Raw genomic sequence first — 23,716 nt, 5'->3', positions numbered from 1 at the left:
ATCACATTAGTTATCCACCAGTCATCTGGTACAGAAGCTGATTTAAATGATAGGTAACATACCACAGTTAATAGTTTTGCAATTTCACATTTGAGTTCCTTCAGAACTCTTGGCTGAATACCATCTGGTCCTGGTGACTTATTACTGTTTAATTTATCAATTTGTTCCAAAACCTCCTCTAATGACACATCAATCCGGGACAATTCCTCACCTAAAAAGAATGGCTCAGGTTGGGGAATCTCCCTCACATCCTCAGCTGTGAAAACCGACCCAAAGAATTCATTTACTTTCTCCTCAATGGCCTTGTCTTCCTTGAGTGCTCCTTTAGCATCTCGATCGTCAAACAACCAGTGGGCTAGTGAGCAGACTTCCTGCTTCTGATGTACTTAAAAAAAATTTGCTGTAATTTTTGAGTCTTCGGCTAGCCGTTCTTCAAATTCTTTTTTGGGCTTCCTAATTATATTTTTATACTTCATTTGCCAGTGTTTATGCTCCTTTCTATTTTCCTCAATAGGATTTAATGTCCACTTTTTAAAGGATCATTTTTTGCCTCTCACTGCTTCTTTTACTTTGTTGTTTAGCCATGGTGGCACTTTTTTTGGTCCTCTCACTGTGTTTTTTAAGTTGGGGTATACATGTAAATTGAGCCTCTATTATGGTGTCTTTAAAAAATTTCCATACAGCTTGCAGGGATTTCACTTTTGGCACTGTTATTTCTGTTTAACCAACTTTTTCATTTTTGTGTTTTCCTTTTTGAAATTAAATGCTACTGTGGTGGGCTGCTTAGGTATTTAATGCACAGGGATGTTAAATTTTTATTATGTTATGGTCATCAATACCAAGCGGTTCAGTTATAGTCACCTCTTGGATCAGACCCTGTTCTCCACTTAGGACTAAATCAAGAATTGCCTGTGCTCTTGTGGGTTCCAGGACTAGCTGCTTCAAGAAGCAGTCATTTTAAGATGTCAAGAAACTTTCTCTGCATTCGATCCTGAGGTGACGTACCCAGTCAATATGGGGTGTAACCGTGCCTTTGTGGGTCATAACCGAGAATACCAAATTCAGGGCAAACTGCTGAGAAATAGGGCAGACACACCCCAAAACTGCAGGTTATTCTCCCATGAGATGTATCAAACCAGCAAAACTTCTGTCTCACCACACTGGCTAGCAAGAAGTCAGGAAAGCAGTTTCCTTAGATAATCCAGTCCTTGTAGCACCACCAAAAACACTGGATTTAAAGAGGAGTGGTTCTTTACAATCAGTCTCATTAAATAAAAGGTTCTTCTGATCCCTAAGGACCAGCCACACACCCGGCTCAATATAGAACTCAGATTTACCCCAAAATCACACTGATTCCAATCCTTTAGTATCTAAAATCTAAAGGTTTATTTATAAAAAGAAAGAAAGCTGAGAGTTAAAATTACTTAAAGGAATCAAATACATACAATAAATGCAAAGTTCTTGGTTGAGGCTTGTAGAAGTGATGGAATAAACTGCTGGCTTAAGTCGAGTCTCTGACTGCTTCCAAATCATTGGAAGGACCTCAGTCCCTTGGTTAGAATGCTCCCACTGGTATAAGTCCATTGTCCAAAGGTTTGAGCAGGAAAAAGGCAAAATAGAGGTGTTTCCAGGGCCTTTTATAACTTCTGCCATGTGGTGGAAAACCCATTGTTTAAAAAAAGCCCTCAGCACAGCTAATGGAAAATTACAGGTGACAACATGGGGTTTGGAGTCACATGGTCAAGTCACATGTCCATGCATAATTTTGCTTAGTCACAGCAGTGCCCATTACCTATACTTCAGATGGAACATCTACAGGAAAGTCCATTCAGTGTAGATAGGCGTCTCCTATTGTCCATTGTGAGTTAAGTGTCCCTTGATGAGCCACTTAATTTGAATAGTCACTTCAAGATGTGCTGGCTAACTGCCTTGTGGGCATTACCCCAGGAGTAAACATTTGAAATACCGGTAATGAGCCAATAATCATAACTTCAAATACAAAAATGATACATGCATACCAATAACATAATCATATTCAGCAAATCGTAACCTTTCCATAGACATCTTAAATGCCACATTTTGCACCAGATTTGTTGCAAATATATAACAGTGGTTGCAACAATGATCTATATGGTCCTATTTTAATCAGATAACGTCACATGGGGATAGTTGAAATTCCCTATTGTTACTGAGTTTTTTATTTTTAAAGCCTTTCTAATTTCCCTGAGCATTTCACAGTCATTTTCAACACCCTGGTCAGGTGATCAGTAGTATACCCTTCTGCTATATTCAGAATGGGGGATAACAAGAGGCATAGCATGCAAGTCATGGGAGGTGTAGTATTGCTCTACTTGGCACTGGGTAGGTCTCAGCTGGAGTACTGTGTCCAGTTTTGGTCACTGCTGTATATAAATGACATAGCAAAACTGGAAAGGATCCAAAGGCGAGCGACAAAGATGATCAAAGGTATGGAATGCAAGCTATTTGTGCAAAGGCTAAAGGAGGTGGGTATGTTTAGTTTGGAAAAGGGGAGATTAATGGGGGGACAAGATAGCGGTTTTCAAAGACTTGAAAGACTTCCATAAAAAAGATGGAGAAAAATTGCCCTCTTGCAACAGAGGGCAGTTCAAACTACAACATAGGAGATTTAGATTAAATCTCAGGAAAAGCTCCCTAAGCGTAAGAAGAGTAGGACAATGTAACGAACTGCCTAAGGAAGTTGTGGAAGCTCCTTCACTGGAGGTTTTCAAAAGGAGGCTGGATAGCAATCTGTCTTGGATGGTTTAGACACAACAAATCCTGTATCTTGGCAGGGGTTAGACTAGATAACCCTTGTGATCCCTTCTAATCCTATTATTCTATGTCGGTCCCAGGATATTAGAGAGAAAAGGTGGGTCCAACTTAAGTTGGTCCAATAAAAGATATTACTTAACCCACCTTGTGTCTCTAATGAATTTGGTTTTAAAATTCATGAGGTTGCTTTTTTTCTAAGATATTACATTTTAGATTCATTTTATTTGCCCTCTGGGTTCTAAACCTTTAGGGTTCATATTTCCAAACTTTTCTCCACAACTAAGAAAGCAAGAACAGCTCATTATTTTAAATGAAAGCTGAGAAACTCGCATACTCAAATTCCAAGAGCTGGAGCTTTAAGGAAACACCAAAGAGCATGAGACTAGCGATTAAAATCATGTGTTGGCAGCACTGCAAACTTTCTCTTTTTGGATGCAAGTGGAAATCCCCTGGGGTGAATCCTGGCCCCATTGAAGTTCATGGAAAAACTCCTATCATCTCCACCTAGTCCAAGATTTGCCTCCAGAAGGTAAATGATCAGTCAAAAGTTAATGAAATGAAAGCAGTTAGTCAAACAATCACCCAGGTGAAATTTTTTTGTCTAAACTTTTCAGCAAAAATTAAAAAAAAAAAGTCAAATATCACTTTAATTTTTTTTTTACAATGAGTGAAAAGGGCCAAATTTTGTTTAATAATAAAACAAACAATGATTTGTTGCAAATGGATGACCCAGTTGTGTTGCTAACTCATTCTTCTGCAGAGTGGAAGATCTAACCCTGCAATAGAAATAAGGGAGTGGGGAGAGGGATAGCTCAGTGGTTTGAGCATTGGCCTGCTAAATCCAGTGTTGTGAGTTCAGTCCTGGAGAGGGCCATTTAGGGATCTGGGGCAAAAGTTGGGGATTGGTCCTGCTTTGAGCAAGGGGGTTGGACTAGATGACCTCCTGAGGTCCCTTCCCACCCTAATATTCTATGAGTGTCACAAGCAGTTGGCCTTTTAAGAGGAGGTGGGTCTTAGGTTTATCAGGTGGGGCTAACTTGTGTCCCCCCCAGTCTCCCCAGATGGGGAAAATGGGTCATGTAACTCCATCAGGCTTCTGGGATAGATAAGGGAGAGTCCCAGGTAGTGAGATATGGGATGGTGATAGCCTTCCTTGGGGCTGAGGGCTGCAGAGAGGAGGAATAAGGTCTTCTGCAGGAGAGCTTATGACTCCAGGGGAGAAAATACTCCAGCAAGGTAGAACTGGGGACTGGCCTGCCAAAGCAGGGAAAGGCTGTAGGCAGGAAGGCCTGGTTTGCACTTCGAAGACTTTATTATCACAGATTATTCCAAATAATAAAACAGGGCGTTATTAGCCAAGTAAAAAGTCTGTGTGGAGTTTGAGGAGACCTGGGTAGATAGAGTTGAGGGCAGGATGCCTGAAAGGCCCCCTCAGACCATGAGGGGATGCTCTGGAGATAGTGAACTTGTTACTGGGAGTTTGTGGCAGTTCCTCTAGGTCAGTGGCTCTCAACCAGAGGTACACAGATGGTCTTCCAGCCGGTACCTCAACTCATCTAGATATTTGCCTAGTTTTACAACAGGCTACATAAAAGGCACTAGCAAAGTCAGTACTAACATTTCTTACAGACAATGGCTTATTTATACTGTTCGATATAAGAACATAAGAATGGCCATACTGGGTCAGACCAAAGGTCCATCCAGCCCAGTATCCTGTCTGCTGACAGTGGCCAATGCCAGGTGCCCCAGAGGGAGTGAATCTAACAGGTAGTGATCTAGTGATCTCTCTCCTGCCATCCATCTCAACCCTCTGACAAACAGAGGCTAGGGACACCATTCCTTATCCATCCTGGCTAATAGCCATTAATGGACTTAACCTCCATGAATTTATCTAGTTCTCTTTTAAACCCTGTTATAGTCTGAGCCTTCACAACCTCATCAGGCAAGGAGTTCCACAGGTTGACTGTGCGCTATACACTATACTCTGAAATGTAAGTACAATATTTATATTCCAATTGATTTATTTGATAATTATATGGTAAAAATGAGAAAGTAAACAAATTTTCAGTCATAATGTGCTCTGACACTTTTGTATTTTTATGTCTGATTTTGAAAGCAAGTAGTTTTTAAGTGAGGTGAAACCTGGGGGTACGCAAGGCGAATCAGACTCCCGGTCGTCTGGAAAGGTGGAGTCACTGCTCTAGGTGCTGGGCTTTTATAGGAGGGAAAAGATGGGGAGAGGGTAGTGCAGAGGCAAATGCCCCAATCCCCTGAAAGTTCGCCAACATCAGCAGGGAAAATGCACATAACTGTATGTGTGTGTGTGAGAGAGAAATACAAATATGTGTGTGCACATTGTGTATTTGTGTGGAAATTACATGGACTTTTAAATTCTGTCCCTGCAAAACATCTAACAAACTGAGATCACAGTAGCATCTATGCAAACCCACAAATAAAGCATTAAACCTCAAAGTGACTATGCTCTATAGTCCACAGATCAGCCCAAATTCTGCCTGTGTACACTGTATCATCTCCCAGTGAAGTCACATGTGTACATCCAAGTGTACATCAATTTGTCCCTTGCTGGATTATTTTACTTTGGTGTTTTTTTGATTTGCTATATAAAGGTAAAACCAGCAGGCAATGCACATGTCTTAAATCTTGATGCTCGCGCCTGCAAACATTGTTTGCAGGCGCTGTAGTTCATAAAACAGGGAGAGCGAAATGAGAACCCTTTAGATCAGCATAGAACGAAATGTTAAATATTCCTTAGCAGGGCCAGCATCCCCAAAGAGTCCCTCTTTGCCTGATCTTAGTAGTTTTGCTGTGCAGGGACTGCAGGATTGAACCTATATTAGGACTGATACAGGCAAGAGAAATTCAGAATATTATTATTTGCTTTATGGTAGCACCTAGCGGGAATAACTGAGATGGGGGCCCTGTTGTGCTAAGGAGCGCAAACACAGTAAGAGACAGTCCCTGCTCCAAAAGGATTATGTCATAAATATAAAGGGAAGGATAAACCCCTTTAAAATCTCTCCTGGCCAGAGGAAAAATCCTCTCACCTGTAAAGGGTTAAGAAGCTAAAGGTAACCTCCCTGGCACCTGACCAAAATGACCAATGAGGAGACAAGATACTTTCAAAAGCTGGGAGGAGGGAGAGTAACAAAGGGTCTGTGTCCGTCGGTATGCTGCTTTTGCCGGGGATAGAACAGGAATGGAGTCTTAGAACTTTTAGTAAGTAATCTAGCTAGGTATGTGTTAGATTATGATTTCTTTAAATGGCTGAGAAAAGAACTGTGCTGAATAGAATGACTATTTCTGTCTGTGTGTCTTTTTTGTAACTTAAGATTTTGCCTAGAGGGATTCTCTATGTTTTGAATCTAATTACCCTGTAAGGTATCTACCATCCTGATTTTACAGGGGTGATTCCTTTACTTCTATTTACTTCTATTTCTATTGAAAGTCTTCTTGTAAGAAAACTGAATGCTTTTTCACTGTTCTCAGATCCAAGGGTTTGGGTCTGTGGTCACCTATGCAAATTGGTGAGGATTTTTACCAAACCTTTCCCAGGAAGTGGGGTGCAAGGGTTGGGAGGATTTTGGGGGGAAAGATGTGTCCAAACTATGTTTCCCAGTAAACCCAGTTAGAGTTTGGTGGTGGCAGTGGATATTCCAAGGACAAAGGATAAAATTAATTTGTACCTTGGGGAAGTTTTAACCTAAGCTGGTAAAAGTAAGCTTGGGAGGTTTTCATGCAGGTCCCCACATCTGTACCCTAGAGTTCAGAGTGGGGGAGGAACCTTGACAGATTATAATCTAAATAGACAAAGGTTGGAGAAGGAAAGTATTGTTATCCCTAACGTAAAGACGGGGAACTGAAGTACAGACAGGTTAAATGACTTGCCTAAGATGTCAGAGGAAAACACTGGCACAGTCAGGATTTGAATCTAGATCTCCTGAGTCCCAGTCCAGTGCCATAACCACAAGATCAACCTTCCTCTCTAGAACTAGCAAAAATAAGGTGACCCCCATGCTCTGGCCCTGAAAAAGAGCCCAATCCTGAAGGATGCTGAGGTCTCTTGGAAGGCTCCCAGCACCATACAGGATCAGTCCTGAGGGCAGGCAGAAGAGCCAGAATGAGACATCAAAGATCAAATTGCTTTACTTTTCTCTAACAGGAAGATAATACAATTACTTTTGATCCTGAAACTTAGTGACTGTTGTGAAACTTTAAAAGGAGAATCCAAGATGATGGCTGCTCTATCACTTCATTTTTTTTAAGGGAGTATGCTCATTAATTCACAACCCTCTCTGATCATTCCTCCAGACTTTCCATAAGAGACGTAGCGTAATGATCTTATTTTTTCCTTCTCTTCTCCAAGTGTTTTCTTATCTAATATAGATGCTACAGTATTTTAAGAGCTTAATGAGAATCATAGAATCATAGAATCATAGAATATCAGGGTTGGAAGGGACCCCAGAAGGTCATCTAGTCCAACCCCCTGCTCGAAGCAGGACCAATTCCCAGTTAAATCATCCCATCCAGGGCTTTGTCAAGCCTGACCTTAAAAACCTCTAAGGAAGGAGATTCTACCACCTCCCTAGGTAACGCATTCCAGTGTTTCACCACCCTCTTAGTGAAAAAGTTTTTCTGAATATCCAATCTAAACCTCCCCCACTGCAACTTGAGACCATTACTCCTCGTTCTGTCATCTGCTACCATTGAAAACAGTCTCGAGCCATCCTCTTTGGAACCCCCTTTCAGGTAGTTGAAAGCAGCTATCAAATCCCCCCTCATTCTTCTCTTCTGCAGGCTAAACAATCCCAGCTCCCTCAGCCTCTCCTCATAACTCATGTGTTCTAGACCCCTAATCATTTGTGTTGCCCTTCGCTGGACTCTCTCCAATTTATCCACATCCTTCTTGTAGTGTGGGGCCCAAAACTGGACACAGTACTCCAGATGAGGCCTCACCAATGTCGAATAGAGGGGAACGATCACGTCCCTCGATCTGCTCGCTATGCCCCTACTTATACATCCCAAAATGCCATTGGCCTTCTTGGCAACAAGGGCACACTGCTGACTCATATCCAGCTTCTCGTCCACTGTCACCCCTAGGTCCTTTTCCGCAGAACTGCTGCCTAGCCATTCGGTCCCTAGTCTGTAGCGGTGCATGTGATTCTTCCATCCTAAGTGCAGGACCCTGCAGTTATCCTTATTGAACCTCATCAGATTTCTTTTGGCCCAATCCTCCAATTTGTCTAGGTCCCTCTGTATCCTATTCCTGCCCTCCAGCGTATCTACCACTCCTCCCAGTTTAGTATCATCTGCAAATTTGCTGAGAGTGCAATCCACACCATCCTCCAGATCATTTATGAAGATATTGAACAAAACCGGCCCCAGGACCGACCCCTGGGGTACTCCACTTGACACCGGCTGCCAACTAGACATGGAGCCATTGATCACTACCCGTGGAGCCCGACAATCTAGCCAACTTTCTACCCACCTTATAGTGCATTCATCCAGTACATACTTCCTCAACTTGATGACAAGAATACTGTGGGAGACCGTGTCAAAAGCTTTGCTAAAGTCAAGAAACAATACATCCACTGCTTTCCCTTCATCCACAGAACCAGTAATCTCATCATAGAAGGCGATTAGATTAGTCAGGCATGACCTTCCCTTGGGGAATCCATGCTGGTGGTTACAATGAGGAGGCCACAGCAGGCATAACAATTGATCTGGAGCATTTGGTGAGCTGGATCAATGCAAACGAAATCAATGATCTGGAAGCAAATAGAAAATCACTGCAGATAAAATGTGGATGACCCAAAGATTGGCGGAATGGTTGCAATGAGGAGGCTAAGGCAGGAATACCAATTCGTCTGGAGCATTTGGTGAGCTGGGCCCATGCAAACAGAATGTTCTAATACCGTCACATGCAAAGTTAGCTTCTCGGAACAAGGAATGCGGGCCTGACGCTCAGACTAGGGCACCATGTTATGGAACGCAGTGGCCTGGAAAAGGATTTAAGAGTCACTGTGGAGTTCCCAGTGTAAGGCTGTGGCCAAAAGGGCTGATGTGATCCTTGGATCCTTTCCTTAAGAACTTTTTAACCCTTTACAGGTAAAGCAAGCAGAGAACAGCCACCAAGAGGAACTTAAAAGGAAGCTAATGTTTTCATACAAACAAAAGAGAAAAGGGAATGCAGGCCCGACCCACAGACTAGGGCACTGTATTATGGAACGCAGGGGCCCTGAAAAGGATTTAAGGTCATTCTGGACACCGAGCTCATTGTGAGCTCCAAGTGCGATGCTGTGGCCAAGAGGACTGATGCGATCCTTGGATGCATAAACCGGGGAGAGGTGAGTTAAAGCAGGGGGAGGATTTTACCTCGGCACATGGCATTGGTGAAACTGACTGTATCCAGTTCTGGGGTCCACATTCCAAGAAGAATGACCCCTTTCAGAATAAAGAAAAGGAGTACTTGTGGCACCTTAGAGACTAACAATCTCTAAAGTGCCACAAGTACTCCTTTTCTTTTTGTGGCTACAGACTAACACGGCTGCTACTCTGAATTCTTTCAGAATGACTGCATGTTAGGGGCTTATTCCTTCACCCACTCACTTCCCTGGTCCTTCTCGCATGAACAGAGAGCAACAATACCCGAAGTCCAAAGGTGCAAACAATTCAGTGTTTATTGGGGTGAACTTCCAGCAAGCATGATTCCAGTTTCCTTCCTTAGTGTCCCCCTTCCCAGCTCTGACACCACAGAGCCTTACCTGTGTCCCTGTTCCCATTCCTGCCCTTAGCTAAACATGATCCCAATTTCCCCACCTCCATTCTCTATTCCCATTCCCCCTTACTTCCTGATTGACTGCAGACTATATAGTAAAACTTGAGTTCTGCTTAGCTATACCTTTACCAATCATTTTACTGAAATTTAACTAACCAGTCCTAACATATTGTAACATGATTATTTAACCAATTATATCCCACCACCTTAATTCATTTACACCCAGCAAAATTAATTATACAGCAGACAGAAACAATCACAGAACCAGACAGAGATTATACAGACAAACAATAGGGAAATGGGGACTACAATGATAGAACAACAAAGAAATAAGGATTTTACATCCTAGCTATTGATAAGTGAGTTCTTGCCAGACAGGATGCTATCAGACTAAGTTTCCTTTTACATCTTCTAGGCACTTCCCTTTCTCTGGAGGTGATAGTCATTATCAGGACAGGATTGTATTCCTAACAGCCCAATAACACCTTATTTCAATAAAAAGAAAAGGAGTACTTGTGGCACCCCAGAGACCAACAAATTCACCGGAGCACAAGCCCTCGTAAGCAGTAGCTCACGAAAGCTTATGCTCAAACAAACCCGTCAGTCTCCAAGGTGCCACAAGTACTCCCCTTCTTTTTGCAGATACAGACTAAAACGGCTGCTACTCTGGGGGAAACCTTATTTCAATGTGACTAGTTTGGAATGTGAGGAGGTGACCATTCACTTCCCAGCTTATGGCTGCCTCTGCTGTTTAGCCAAAGGCCTTAGCCTAAGAACAGGGCCTCAGACTGTCACAGTAAGAGCAGGCCCTTACACCGGCAGACAGAGATTTTGATTCTTTCTTTTATACCTCTATAACTAGCTAAGTGATAAGAATACACCTAAGTTCTTTGAGTATAGGTGGGGGGGGGGGGGCGGAGGGTGAGAAAACCTGGATTTGTACTGGAAATGGCCCAACTTGATTATCATACACATTGTAAAGAGAGTGATCACTTTAGATAAGCTATTACCAGCAGGAGAGTGGGGTGGGAGGAGGTATTGTTTCATGGTCTCTGTGTATATAATGTCTTCTGCAGTTTCCACAGTATGCATCCGATGAAGTGAGCTATAGCTCACGAAAGCTTATGCTCAAATAAATTGGTTAGTCTCTAAGGTGCCACAAGTACTCCTTTTCTTTTTACAATGTAGAAGGTGTGTTTGGGGGAGGGGAGGAAGAGTAGGACAAATAGGGACACAGAGGCAAGTTAAGATTCCTTCTCTATATAATGAGAAATAGCGTAACATTCCTTTGTGTGTTATATAGAACATATACAGACAAAAATATTTTGTCTAATCCATTAATATACCCTGGCATAACTCCATTGGCTTTTTTGGTGTGATTCCTGCTTGACCCCAGTGGAAACGAGAACAGAATCAAGCTCAATATAGATTCCAAGGCCAGAAGGGACCATTGTGATCATTTAGTCTCACCTCCTATATAACACAACCCACAGAATGTCCCCAAAATAATTCTTAGAGCAGATCTTTTGGAAACATATCAAATCTTGATTTTAAAATGGTCAGTGATGGAGAATCCACCACAACCCTGGGTAAACTGTTCCAATGGTCAGCTCCCCTCCCCATTAAACATTTACACCTTATTTCCAGTCTCGGGTTGTCCAGCTTCAACTGAAGAGCCCATTATTAAATATTTGTTCCCCATGTTGGTATTTATCGGCCATAATCAACTCATCCCTTAACCTTCTATTTGTTAAACTAACTAGATTGAGTTCTTTGAGTCTGTCACTATAAGCATGTTTTCTAATCCTTTAATAATTTTCGTGGCTCTTCTCTGAACCCTCTCTGATTTATCAACATCCTCCTTGAACTGTGGAGGCCATTAAAGTGTGGCATAGGATTCCAACAGTGTTCACATCAGTGTCCAATGCAGAGGTAAAATAACCTCTCAACTCGTACTCAAGATTCCCCTGTTTATGCATCCCAGGATTGCATTAGCTCTTTTGGTCACAGCGTCGTGCTGGAAGCTCATTTTCCACTAAGTATTCACCATGATCCCCAAATCTCTTTTGGAGATTCTGCATCCCAGGATAGAGTCCCCCAGTGGACTAGCCTCACTTGTTAGTCACTGTTAAGCTCCTGTACGCTCCCTGCTTAATTTTACTTCTGGTGCGTGATAGAAAGGGTTCCTTTCTTTTAACCTCATTATGATGTATGTAGTGCAAAATTGAGGCAATGCAGTACTTATTGTGCCCCTGGTTTTCAGCTGCCTTTCTCTTAATTAATAAATATGATTAGTTTTAAACCTTGCTCTCTCTTTTTTTCAGTTCCTCTATGCTGTACACATTTGGTGCCTGATGTGGGCCCCTCCAAAAATGACTCACTAAGTGCAAATAATGGCTGAGGTGGTGTTGATACAGAAGAAGAGAAAATAAAGATCCTCTCCCCACTCCACCTTGCAGGAAGCAGCTATAATCTAGCTGCAAAGTACTTAAGTGGGAGAGCTGGAGCCCGTAAGGTTCCATGCTGTAGAATCCTGGGCTGTCCCCATCTCCTGCTCCCTGTACAGAGAGGAGCCCTGACAGGGTTAGGCTGGGTGTGCTGGTACAGCTTGCTAAAAGGGTAAGGAAGGGCCAATGTATAGCATGCTCCCCTCAGTGCCCATTTTCCATGCTGTCAAGGTTCCTTCCCCACTCTGAACTCTAGGGTACAGATGTGGAGACCTGCATGAAAGACCCCCTAAGCTTATTCTTACCAGCTTAGGTTAAAAACTTCCTCAAAGTACAAACTTTGCCTTGTCCTTGAACCCTATGCTGCCACCACCAAGCATGTTAAACAAAGAACAGGGAAAGAGCCCACTTGGAGATGTCTTCCCCTCCAAAATATCCCCCCAAGCCCTACACCCACTTTCCTGGGCAAGACTTGATAAAAATCCTCATCAGTTTGTACAGGTGAACACAGACCCAAACCCTTGGATCTTAAGAACAATGAAAAAGCAATCACATTCTTAAAAGAAGACTTTTAATTAAAGAAAAGGTAAAAGAATCACCTCTGTAAAATCAGGGTGGTAAATACCTTACAGGGTAATCAGATTCAAAACACAGAGAATCCCTCTAGGCAAAACTTTAAGTTACAAAAAGAGGAATATACATTCCATTCAGCACAGCCTATTTTACCAGCCATTGAACAAAAGGAAATCTAACGCATTTCTAGCTAGATTACTTACTAACTTTTTACAGAAGTTCTGAGCTGCATTCCTGATCTGTTCCTGGCAAAAGCATCACACAGACAGACAGACTTTTTGTTTTGCCGCCCCCCCCTCCAGCTTTGAAAGTATCTTGTCTCCTCATGGGTCATTTTGGTCAGGTGTCAGCGAGGTTACCTTAGCTTCTTAACCCTTTACAGGTGAAAGGGTTTTTCGTCTGGCCACAGGGATTTAAAGGTGGTTACCCTTGCCTTTATATTTATGACACATGCATAATATCTTCCAGCACAGAACTTGCTCCTTGTGTTCTCTTGTTCTAGAACTATAATTCAGCCCAAACAGTATGGGCCAAAATCCAATAGGAAATCCAGAATTCTAGTCCCTGTGTGGAGTGGTCGGGGGCCATGTTAGGATGCTTCTATCAAGAATTCTTTCTACGTGTTACTTGCTAAATATGTGATAATATAGTTCCCTTGGCCAGAGCAGTGTCCAAGCTGACCAAATGAATGCTCTAACCTTGACCTGCTACATGATTCTTGCTTACTCTCTCGTGTCTCTGATGCTCACACCTTGGTGTAATATCTAATATAGAAAAAGTTGTTATCTGGGAGGAGATGGCTTGAAAACCCAATTTGAGACAAGAGAATTCATGTAATCATAGGATATCAGGGTTGGAAGGGAGGTCATCTAGTCCAACCCCCTGCTCAAAGCAGGACCAATCCCCAATTTTTGCCCCAGATCCCTAAATGGCCCCCTCAGGGATTGAGCTCACAACCCTGGGTTTAGCAGGCCAATGCTCAAACCACTGATCTCTCTCTAAGTAGAGTGAAGGGTAATTTCTCACAGTTACTTCTATAACTAAAGCATAATGTGATGCCCCAGGAAACCTGCAGGGCTAGATTCTATCATCCCAAGATATTTTTTCACAGAGGGCTCCCTTATTGCAAACCCAAATACAAAGTAATAAATAGTTGTTTAGAGCAAAGTCAGGATCAGAACTTAACTCTCTGGAGAGATGTGTAATTTTTGTGCTAACTAAGAAAGACTCTCCTCTCAATTCTGCTAGTTGTGGTATTGATGCGTTTGTACACTGAACACCTGACCTATGCTGATAAGTAATTTAGCCTTACTTCAGCATGGTACTTTGGTGTGTCTAGCATACAAATAGTCCTTAGATTTCAATAACTGTACACTATTGATTTCAATGGAACTACTCAAGTACTTAAGGGTAGCCATATGCTAAAGTACCTTGCTTAATTGGGGTATATATTACCAGGATGGGGTAATTGTAAAGGTATCTTTTGGTTTTTAGAGAATTATTTTTTGCTCATTCCATAAACTCTAGAACTAATATTTTTGGCTTTGAGGATAGGCAATCCCTGAAGTTAGATTCTATTATGGCTGTAATAATTATTTGCCGTCCAAGACCTCCAAAGTGCTTCATGAAGGCGGGTATGGCTGGGTCACTGGCAGTCAGGATTGACCCCTAGGATCTAAAAGCAATAGCCTCTACTTCCTGAAGTAAATACCCACCCCTGAAAGCTTGAATCCAGTCATAAATCTTTATGCTTTCCAGCACTAGAGAGAGACACAGAGCCACACCATTAGTTTGGGTTACTCATGGATAACTTTCAGAGTAACAGCCGTGTTAGTCTGTATTCGCAAAAAGAAAAGGAGGACTTGTGGCACCTTAGAGACTAACCAATTTATTAGAGCATAAGCTTTCGTGAGCTACAGCTCACTTCCTCAGATGCATATCGTGGAAACTGCAGCAGGCTTTATATATACACAGAGAATATGAAACAATACCTATTCCCACCCCACTGTCCTGCTGGTAATAGCTTATCTAAAGTGATTTCCAGCACAAATCCAGGTTTTCTCACCCTCCACCCCCCCACACAAATTCACTCTCCTGCTGGTGATAGCCCATCCAAAGTGACAACTCTTTACACAATGTGCATGACAATCAGGCTGGGCTATTTCCTGCACAAATCCAGGTTCTCACATCCCCCCCACCCCCATACACACACAAACTCACTCTCCTGCTGGTAATAGCTCATCCAAACTGACCACTCTTCAAGTTAAAATCCAAGTTAAACCAGAACATCTGGGGGGGGGGGGGGGTAGGAAAAAACAAGAGGAAACAGGCTACCTTGCATAATGACTTAGCCACTCCAAGTCTCTATTTAAGCCTAAATTAATAGTATCCAATTTGCAAATGAATTCCAATTCAGCAGTTTCTCGCTGGAGTCTGGATTTGAAGTTTTTTTGTTTTAAGATAGCGACCTTCATGTCTGTGATTGCGTGACCAGAGAGATTGAAGTGTTCTCCGACTGGTTTATGAATGTTATAATTCTTGACATCTGATTTGTGTCCATTTATTCTTTTACGTAGAGACTGTCCAGTTTGACCAATGTACATGGCCCCCTCAGCTGGTTGGTGGTACCCTGGTCAGCTAATGGGGGCGCCGCCAAACAGCTGTGGCTGGTGCGTGCTGAGCACCCTCTGTTTTTTTCTGCATGTGCTCCAGCCCCAGAGCACCCAGAGTCAGCACCTATACCCACAACTCAGATACTTCAGGCACACGCACAAAAAAGAGGCCAATGCTTTGAAAATATGTCCCTAACTGATTTGCCAAGGTCACACAACAAGGCAATGGCGGAGTCACCCAGGTCTCCAGATGCTCAGCCTTCTAAGCATTAGCATATACCGCCTACAAGTAGGTTGGCACTAAGTAAGGATCCAGTCTTGCAAAAGTATCTATTTGGACAGTCCCGTGAATGCAGACATCAAAATCAAACACAGGATTGGGGCCAATTTTTTTGCCAGGTATTTCTGAACTGTACTTGTATTCACTCTCTGAAATATGGAGTGGCCTGGTAGCATACGGGCACGTTGTCTTTCATTGTTAGGCTTAAATATGCTTGATTACATTAATTACATTGAAAATATACTTCTTGATTATTAAATAGATTACATTGCTTAATACATTGGATGCACCTTGCCCCAGATCAGCATATACTTTGAGTGAGCCAAGCACAGGGACAATTAACCTGAATACATATATGCATAGGCAAAATGACATAGTGGGTCAGATTCTCTGCCTGTGTAAATCTTTGTAGCTCCATTGACATCAGAGCCAATTTGTACCAGTAACTTGTGTAGCTCGGAGCAGCATACGTAGGTTTGTCCCTGATAGAGCCCATACCGTTAAAGTGCCTCTGTGGCAGGTCCAATGAGAGCTTCTATTGACGATAAAAATAAGTTATTTAAGGAAGTTAATGAAGGATTATGCACCACTTCCAGGCCAATATCCTCCTGGAGAAGCAGGGGTGTGAATTGTGTGCAGAGGGACAGAGAACCTGGTAGAGGTGGCTAACGTTCCTGTCCTTTTGGGGACAGTTTAACTTTTTAGTTTTAAGAGATTGGGATACAAAAGGGGATCAAGTAGGAAACTCAGTGGGTGTGATCTAGTGGTCAGAGGCAGTGACTAGGGCTCCCGGGTTCTAGACCATGATTTTCCATTGATGAGCTGTGTGAGCTTGAGCAAGTCACTGTTGGAACAGCTGTGGCTGTGTAAGAACATGGGTGCAGATGCCAAAGCTCATCCTCTATCTTGGAAGGGAGGGTCCTGGACTTCAGGGGCCTGCAAGGAACAGCAGGCTCTGGTTTATGATGTGTTAGAGTAATCTTTAAATCAAAATAATTTAGTTAAGCACAATCTCTCTGTGCCTTAACAATAATGCAGCCACAGGGGGCCAAACTCTCAGAATGGTGATGTGTCCATCTTTGGACACCTGTCTATGACACTGACATGGTCCCCATTACCATAGAATCTGAGCGCCTCACAATCTTTAATGTATTTATCCTCACAACAGCCATATGAAATAGGGAAATACTATTAATCACTATTTACAGTAGGGTTGCCAACTGTCTAATCACAGAAACCCAAACACCCTTTCTCTGAGGCCGCCCCCCCCTTCACTCTATCCCCCTCTCTCCATCACTCGATCTCCCCCCACACACTCATTTTCACCAGGCTGGAGGGGTTGGGGTGCTGGAAGGGGTGCAGGCTCTGGGCTGGGTCCAAGGGTTTAGGAGTATGGGAGGGGGCTCCAGGCTGAGCCTGGGGTAGGGGGTTGCGGTGCAGGAGGGGGTGCAGACTCTGGGAGGCAGTTGGGTGTGGGAGGAGGATCAGGGCTGGGGCAGGGGGTTGGGGTGGAGGAGGGTGTTCAGGGTATGGGCTCTGGGAGGGAGTTTGGGTGCAGGAGGCGGGCAGGGCTGGGGCGGGGGTGAAAGGTGCAGGCTCCTGCCAAACAGCGCTTAGTTCAGGTGGTTCCCGGTCAGTGGCGCAGTGGGGCTAAGGCAGACTTCCTGCCTGCCCTGGTTCCGTGCCGCTCCCAGAAGCAGCTGGCACATCCCTATGACCCCTGGGGGTGGAGACAGGAGGTACCTCACGTTTCCCGTGCCTGCAAGCACCATCTCTGCAGCTCCCGTTGGCCACAGTTCCTGGTCAATTGGATCTGCAGAGTTAGGGCAGGGGCAGAGTGCAGAGACCCCCCTCCCCTCCCCTCCCCTCGAGGCTGCTGGGACGTGCCGGCCGCTTCTGGGAGCAGCGCGGGGTCGGGGCAGGTAGGGAGCCTGCCTTAGCCCCACTGTGGCACTGGACTTTTAACAGCCTGAAATCTCCCAGATTTGATAGACTTCTTACCTCAGGCCATGCCTAACTGTACAGTTAAATCCTAAATCTGCAATTCACTTGTTGAGAAGTTCCACTCTAAAACCTCTGGAAGCAGTAATGATTTCCATTTTATAGTACCCTGTTATACAATTACAGTGACCTTGCCTTTTCTGCCCTGTTCCCTATGTGCTAAAGGGTGATTAGCAAGCAACTGAAAACATAGTCAAAGAGGCTGGCATAAAAACTTTATTTAATGCTGTTGTGAAACAGCAGGGTACAGAACTGCATCTGCAAATGAACCTGTTCTTTGCAGTAGCTAAAGTTCTGGCACAAAGACAGATACAGCAAGAACAAGAGTGAGTTGCACAGTTATGCTAGTATAATACAGAAAGATTAATGCAATTACTATTGTTTGAAATTGGGATTTGGAGCTCCGCTTTCACATGTGGACTTCTTAAAACGATGCCCAAAGCCCAGTTGGATACTCCAGTTGGAATTTTAGAAGCATAAAATGGGCATTTATGTCTAACTATTGATTTAAGTGTGGGGTAAGAACATTTCATTAAGAGCTGCTTGAAGACTAGACTCCTTAAGTAATTACTATTAGGACTAACTAATGTTTTATATTGTGTGTGTGTGTACATGCAATGAATAAATGGCACCATGTTTTTGTTTACATAAGTGCAGAATTTTCACTCTTGTTAGCCATATTCAAGAGTCATCCCCCAATGTGGTGTCAATACAGAAAGAACAGAAGTATAATTAATGCTAGTCAACATGATTTTATGAAAAATAGGTCTTGTCAAACAAACCTGATTTCATTCTTTGAGATTAGAAAAGTTTTGGTTGATGAAAACTGTGTAGTTGGAGTATTTTTTGGCTTTTGGAAGGCATTTGACTTAGTATTGCATGACACTATGATTTAAAAACTAACATGATACAGAATCAATAAAGCGGATGTTAATGGATTAAGAACTAGCTAACTGACAGATCCCAAAGTCGTCAATGGGGAATCATCACTGGATGAGGTCGTTTCTGTGGGGTTCTGCAGGGAATGGTACTAGGCCTGATGCTATTCAAGTTTCATTATTTGGAAGTAAATATAAAACCATGGCTGATAAAATTTGCAGATGACATGCTGTCATAAATATAAAGGGAAGGGTAAACCCCTTTGAAATCTCTCCTGGCCAGGGGAAAGCTCCTCTCACCTGTAAAGGGTTAAGAAGCTAAAGGTAACCTCGCTGGCACCTGACCAAAATGACCAATGAGGAGACAAGATACTTTCAAAAGCTGGGAGGAGGGAGAGAAACAAAGGGTCTGTGTCTGTCTATATGCTGGTTTCTGTTGGGGATAGACCAGGAATGGAGTCTTAGAACTTTTAGTAAGTAATCTAGCTAGGTATGTGTTAGATTATGATTTCTTTAAATGGCTGAGAAAAGAATTGTGCTGAATAGAATAACTATTTCTGTCTGTGTATCTTTTTTGTAACTTAAGGTTTTGCCTAGAGGGGTTCTCTATGTTTTTGAATCTAATTACCCTGTAAAATATCTACCATCCTGATTTTACAGGGGGGATTTCTTCATTTCTATTTACTTCTATTTTTATTAAAAGTCTTCTTGTAAGAACCTGAATGCTTTTTCATTGTTCTCAGATCCAAGGGTTTGGGTCTGTGGTCACCTATGCAAATTGGTGAGGCTTTTGTCCAACATTTCCCAGGAAAGGGGGGGGTGCAAGTGTTGGGAGGATTGTTCATTGTACTTAAGATCCAAGGGTCTGGGTCTGTAGTCACCTAGGCAAATTGGTGAGGCTTTTTACCAAACCTTGTCCAGGAAGTGGGGTGCAAGGTTTTGGGAAGTATTTTGGGGGGAAAGACGCATCCAAACAGCTCTTCCCCAGTAACCAGTATTAGTTTGGTGGTGGTAGCGGCCAGTCCAAGGACAACGGGTGGAATATTTTGTACCTTGGGGAAGTTTTGACCTAAGCTGGTAAAGATAAGCTTAGGAGGTTTTTCATGCAGGTCCCCACATCTGTACCCTAGAGTTCGGAGTGGGGGAGGAACCTTGACGCATGCAGACTGGTAGAAAGGTAAATAATGATGAGGACCAGCAGCTATACAAAGTGGTCAGGATCACTTGTCAAGCTGGGCCCGTTCAAATCAAATGTGTTTTAATATAGTCAAATCCAAAGTTATACATCTAGTGTCAAAGAGAGCAAGCCTCACCTATAGAGCAGAGAACTCTATCCTGAAAAGCCGTGACTTAGTAGTTTGTTCCAGTGGTAAAACAACCTCACTTTAAAAAGTTTGTGCCTCATTTCTAATATGAATTTGTACGTGTTCAGCTTCTAGCCATTGTTATGACTGTCTCTGCTAGATTAAAGAGCCCTTTAATGCCTGGTATTTTCTCCCTGTGAAGGTACTTATACACTAATCACATCACCTCAACAGATTGAACTCTACGTGTCTCAAAGAGTGGCTCTTTTCTGTACCCTCTCTGGTTTTTCAATGTCCTTTTAAAAATGCAGACACCAGAACTGCAGGGCCACATAGAGGTTTTTAGGGACCCGGGGCAAAATCTGAAACTGAGGCCTCTCACCCTTCCAAAAAAAACCCCAAAAACCAAAACCAAAAACAAAAAACCCTGGAGACAAAGTTTAAGAGGAAGGGAAGGGACTGGGTGTCAGAAAAGGCCCAGGCCTGTGGGGTCTTAGCTATTCCCATTGGGACAGGGGGGCTCTGTTCTGCATGAGCCATGGGGACATGCCATCAGTATAACAATATCTATAGGTTTGCCATTAGCACCATTTTATATTCAGTATCCCACACAGCCTAGAGCACTGTGGGATTCTGCATTCATATGAATTAGTGCCTAAATTATGACACTGTCATTTGTTACTCCTTATGTTACATGTCCGTAGGGTTTAAATGTTTCACTCACCTTTTCCTGTATTAATAATGACACTTAGAATCAAAAGTATTCCACTAAACTGTAGTCACCGTCACCATCAAATGGCTTAAAAAACACTAGAATATACTATCATTAGCCTTTCGAGCTGGAGATGGGGTTAACTAAGGTCACTAGGCAGGGTATAATGCTCAGTGGGCCCTTAGGCAGATTAGAACACAAAGGTGATGCCAGTGACAGGTCTGAGGATTCTGACAATGAATTCAGAGTTCCTGTCAGGGAGAGTGAGGATCATGTCTTAAAATGAGAAGAACAGGAATCAGTGAGTTTGGAAAATCCATGAATGCCAAGGATTTAGGGCCTATGTGCACATTTCAAATGGAGTTGTTTGCATGTTTGTTTTTTCCCTCATCCTAGAGAATCTAAGATTTAATTTTAATGAAACTGTTAGCTCTTCTGCCAACCATGAGAGCCTCCAAAAGACAAAATGTTGTCCTGAAGAACCTTCAGAGACACTAAAATAATTCTAAGAAGTGTGAAGTCCCCCACCCAGCCCCCTTCATGCTAATGGGAAGTTGGAAAGTTCAGTTATGTCTACTTATGTCCATCTCTGTAATCACTTCACTCCTGATTGTCCTATTAGAACACATTCAGTTAACACCTGGCTATATATCATGTCCTGGTGTTCCACTGAGAAGAAAGTAGTTTGCAGAGCAATAAGGCTGCAACTTTGAAATGTGCAAGCAGTTGAATACTAAAAAAAATCCAGCAGACAGAAAAGATGTATTATATGTACTTATGTGGCTCCCTAAGGCTGAGGACCTAAATCTTTAATGCACTTGTCCTCAGAACACCCCTGTGAGGTAGGGAAGAGTCATTATTCCCATTTTACAGATGGGGAACCCAGACAACAAGAGACTAAGGGTTTGTCTATATGGCACCACAGACCGTCCCTCCAGGGGGTGTGAATTATGGAGTGCTCTAGCATGTAGCATTCTAACTGCCCTGTTTGGACTGCTAGTGGAAACTAAAAAGTACCTAGTGCATGGTAACATAGCCCTGTTTGAAACAGGACTACATCGACACAAACTAGATACCTTTTCATTTTTTCCAGCAGAGTCTACACAGAGCAGTTAGAGTACTACATGCTGGAGCATGCTGTAATTCACCTCCTACCCCCCCCCCCCCAGTGCCATGAGACAAGTCCTAAGTGCCTGTAACAGAACAGGGAACTGAACTTGAGTCTCTCAAGTCCCAGGCTAGAACCTTAACCAGTAGATCATCGGGCCTCTATTCTGTCTTGAAATAATGCTATTTAGTATTGGATATCTTCAAAATGCTTTGCAACTGTAACCTGGACTGCATAGTATCCTTGCAAGATAGAGATGAGTAATTTGTTGTTCACATTTTATAGGCGAGTAAACTGAGAATGGAGGAATTGAAATTTACCTAAAGCTACATGTCAAGATTAGAACTCAGGATTTCCAGGTCCCTTGATATCACTACTAGACACACTGGCTCTGATTATACTGCCTGTAGTTTATCACCCTGCCAGTGCAGTGTAAGTCCTAAAGGCTATCATCTAATGGGCGTTAACTTGGATTGAAAGTTGTTTGAGTTTTTGGGGTGTGTGAGAATAGCCTAATTCACAAGCCCATGAGCGCTGGGTGAGAAGAGGGTTGGCCAGAAATTGTTAAGATTAACCTTCTACAGATTTCCTGAAACTAAGGCCAAACTTGTAAAATGTAGATGCCTAAAGATAGGCACCTTTAGACACCTAATTTAAAGGAGGCCTCGCTTTCAGAGTTGCTGAGCACAACACCAGCATAGACAATAAAAATCTGTTTGCCATGAGAAAAGGCGGAATTTGCATTTTTACAGAGAATCTTGAGTTTTTATATTTTGAGAAAAATAAAACCATATATTAACAATTAACTAAATTTTACTGGAAGTACCAGTGTCACTTAATCAATGTGTGCAAACTCCCCCTGTTATTGTTGATTTTTGAATGCTCTTTGAATTTACGTAGCTAGACATACTTCAGTAAACTGCTTCCGGCGTATAGAGGGTACTCAACAGCATATAGAATCATAGAATATCAGGGTTGGAAATATAAGGGGTTGTGTTTTAATGCATCTCAAATTTCACTTCAGCCTCCAGATGTGAGTAATTAAAGTTATAAAAATATACCAAAAACTTTTAAAAAATCACCCCTAACGACTGTGTCACTGAGTTTGGCAAGAACAAATTTCATGTTGATGGTAATGTGATGTTCCGTACTGTATGCAGAAGGCTGTAGATTATGTTAGAAGGAAGACAATTATAGAATACATGGGAAGCGCTAAACACAAGAGAAATGAAAACAAGAGGCTGTAACAGCAGGGCCATCAACAACAGTAAAGAAACAACACACTGTGACTGGATCATTCCAGCGTTTTACAACCAGCATTTCTGAATTTCAAGGCACTTTTATTTAACTGTCTAACTTATTTAGGTGTCTAACTTAGGTGCCCATCTATGGATGGGTACCTACATTAGAAAATGTATGTCCTAACTTTAAGTATTGAAACTGATTATCAGGAGAGAAAATTATTATCCATTAAGTGAATTTTAGTGCAGGGCTCACAGACTAAAAAACAAAACAAACAACAATAATACAGGTTTCCAAGAACTATTAGCAGCCCAGCACAGAAAACACTTAGCTTATGTAAATGATAAAGATTCAAACCGTCTTCTGCAGGAAGTTTTAGGCAAATGGCATATGCATAAAACTCATGAAATAAGGGTAAAATGTGACTTGCAGTTTGATTTACTTTATTCCTGGACTTGGCAGGTAGTAAAAGGAGCTATTCCTGTGAGAACAAGTATATTGAACTGGATTCTTCTAGAGGTAACAAGGCCATTTGCCTAAGACTTCCTGCAGAAGACTGTTTGAGTCTTTATCATTTACGAAAGCTAAGTGATTTCTGTGTTGGGCTGCTAGCACTTCTTGTCTTAAGGGAAAAGCAATTCAGAAGGGATTCAAAATGTAGATATAAAGATGAGAGTTGAAGTAAATAGTTGTGCTTAAGTGGGACAGAAATGGTACATAGACCCTTCTGCTGGCCCTCTGTACTGGGATGAATACCATCCATTGTGAACTTGACTGTGCTGGAGACACCTGCCTGTCTGTGTCCCCAAAGACGGGATTCTTCTTGGAAGCAGAGTGAAGTATGAGTGACAACTGTGCATACTGATCTGAACTTGCCAGTCTGATTTCAATGGTGACAAAATGAGAGACTGTCCAGGCCAATGACCATCTTCGATACAAACTTTGTCAGAGTTTCATTGTAATACACAAA

Source organism: Lepidochelys kempii, chromosome 2 (genome assembly GCF_965140265.1).
Source record: "Lepidochelys kempii isolate rLepKem1 chromosome 2, rLepKem1.hap2, whole genome shotgun sequence".
Classification (NCBI taxonomy): Eukaryota; Metazoa; Chordata; order Testudines; family Cheloniidae; genus Lepidochelys; species Lepidochelys kempii.
The sequence above is the reverse complement of the archived record's forward strand: the minus strand, read 5'-3'. Positions refer to the sequence as shown.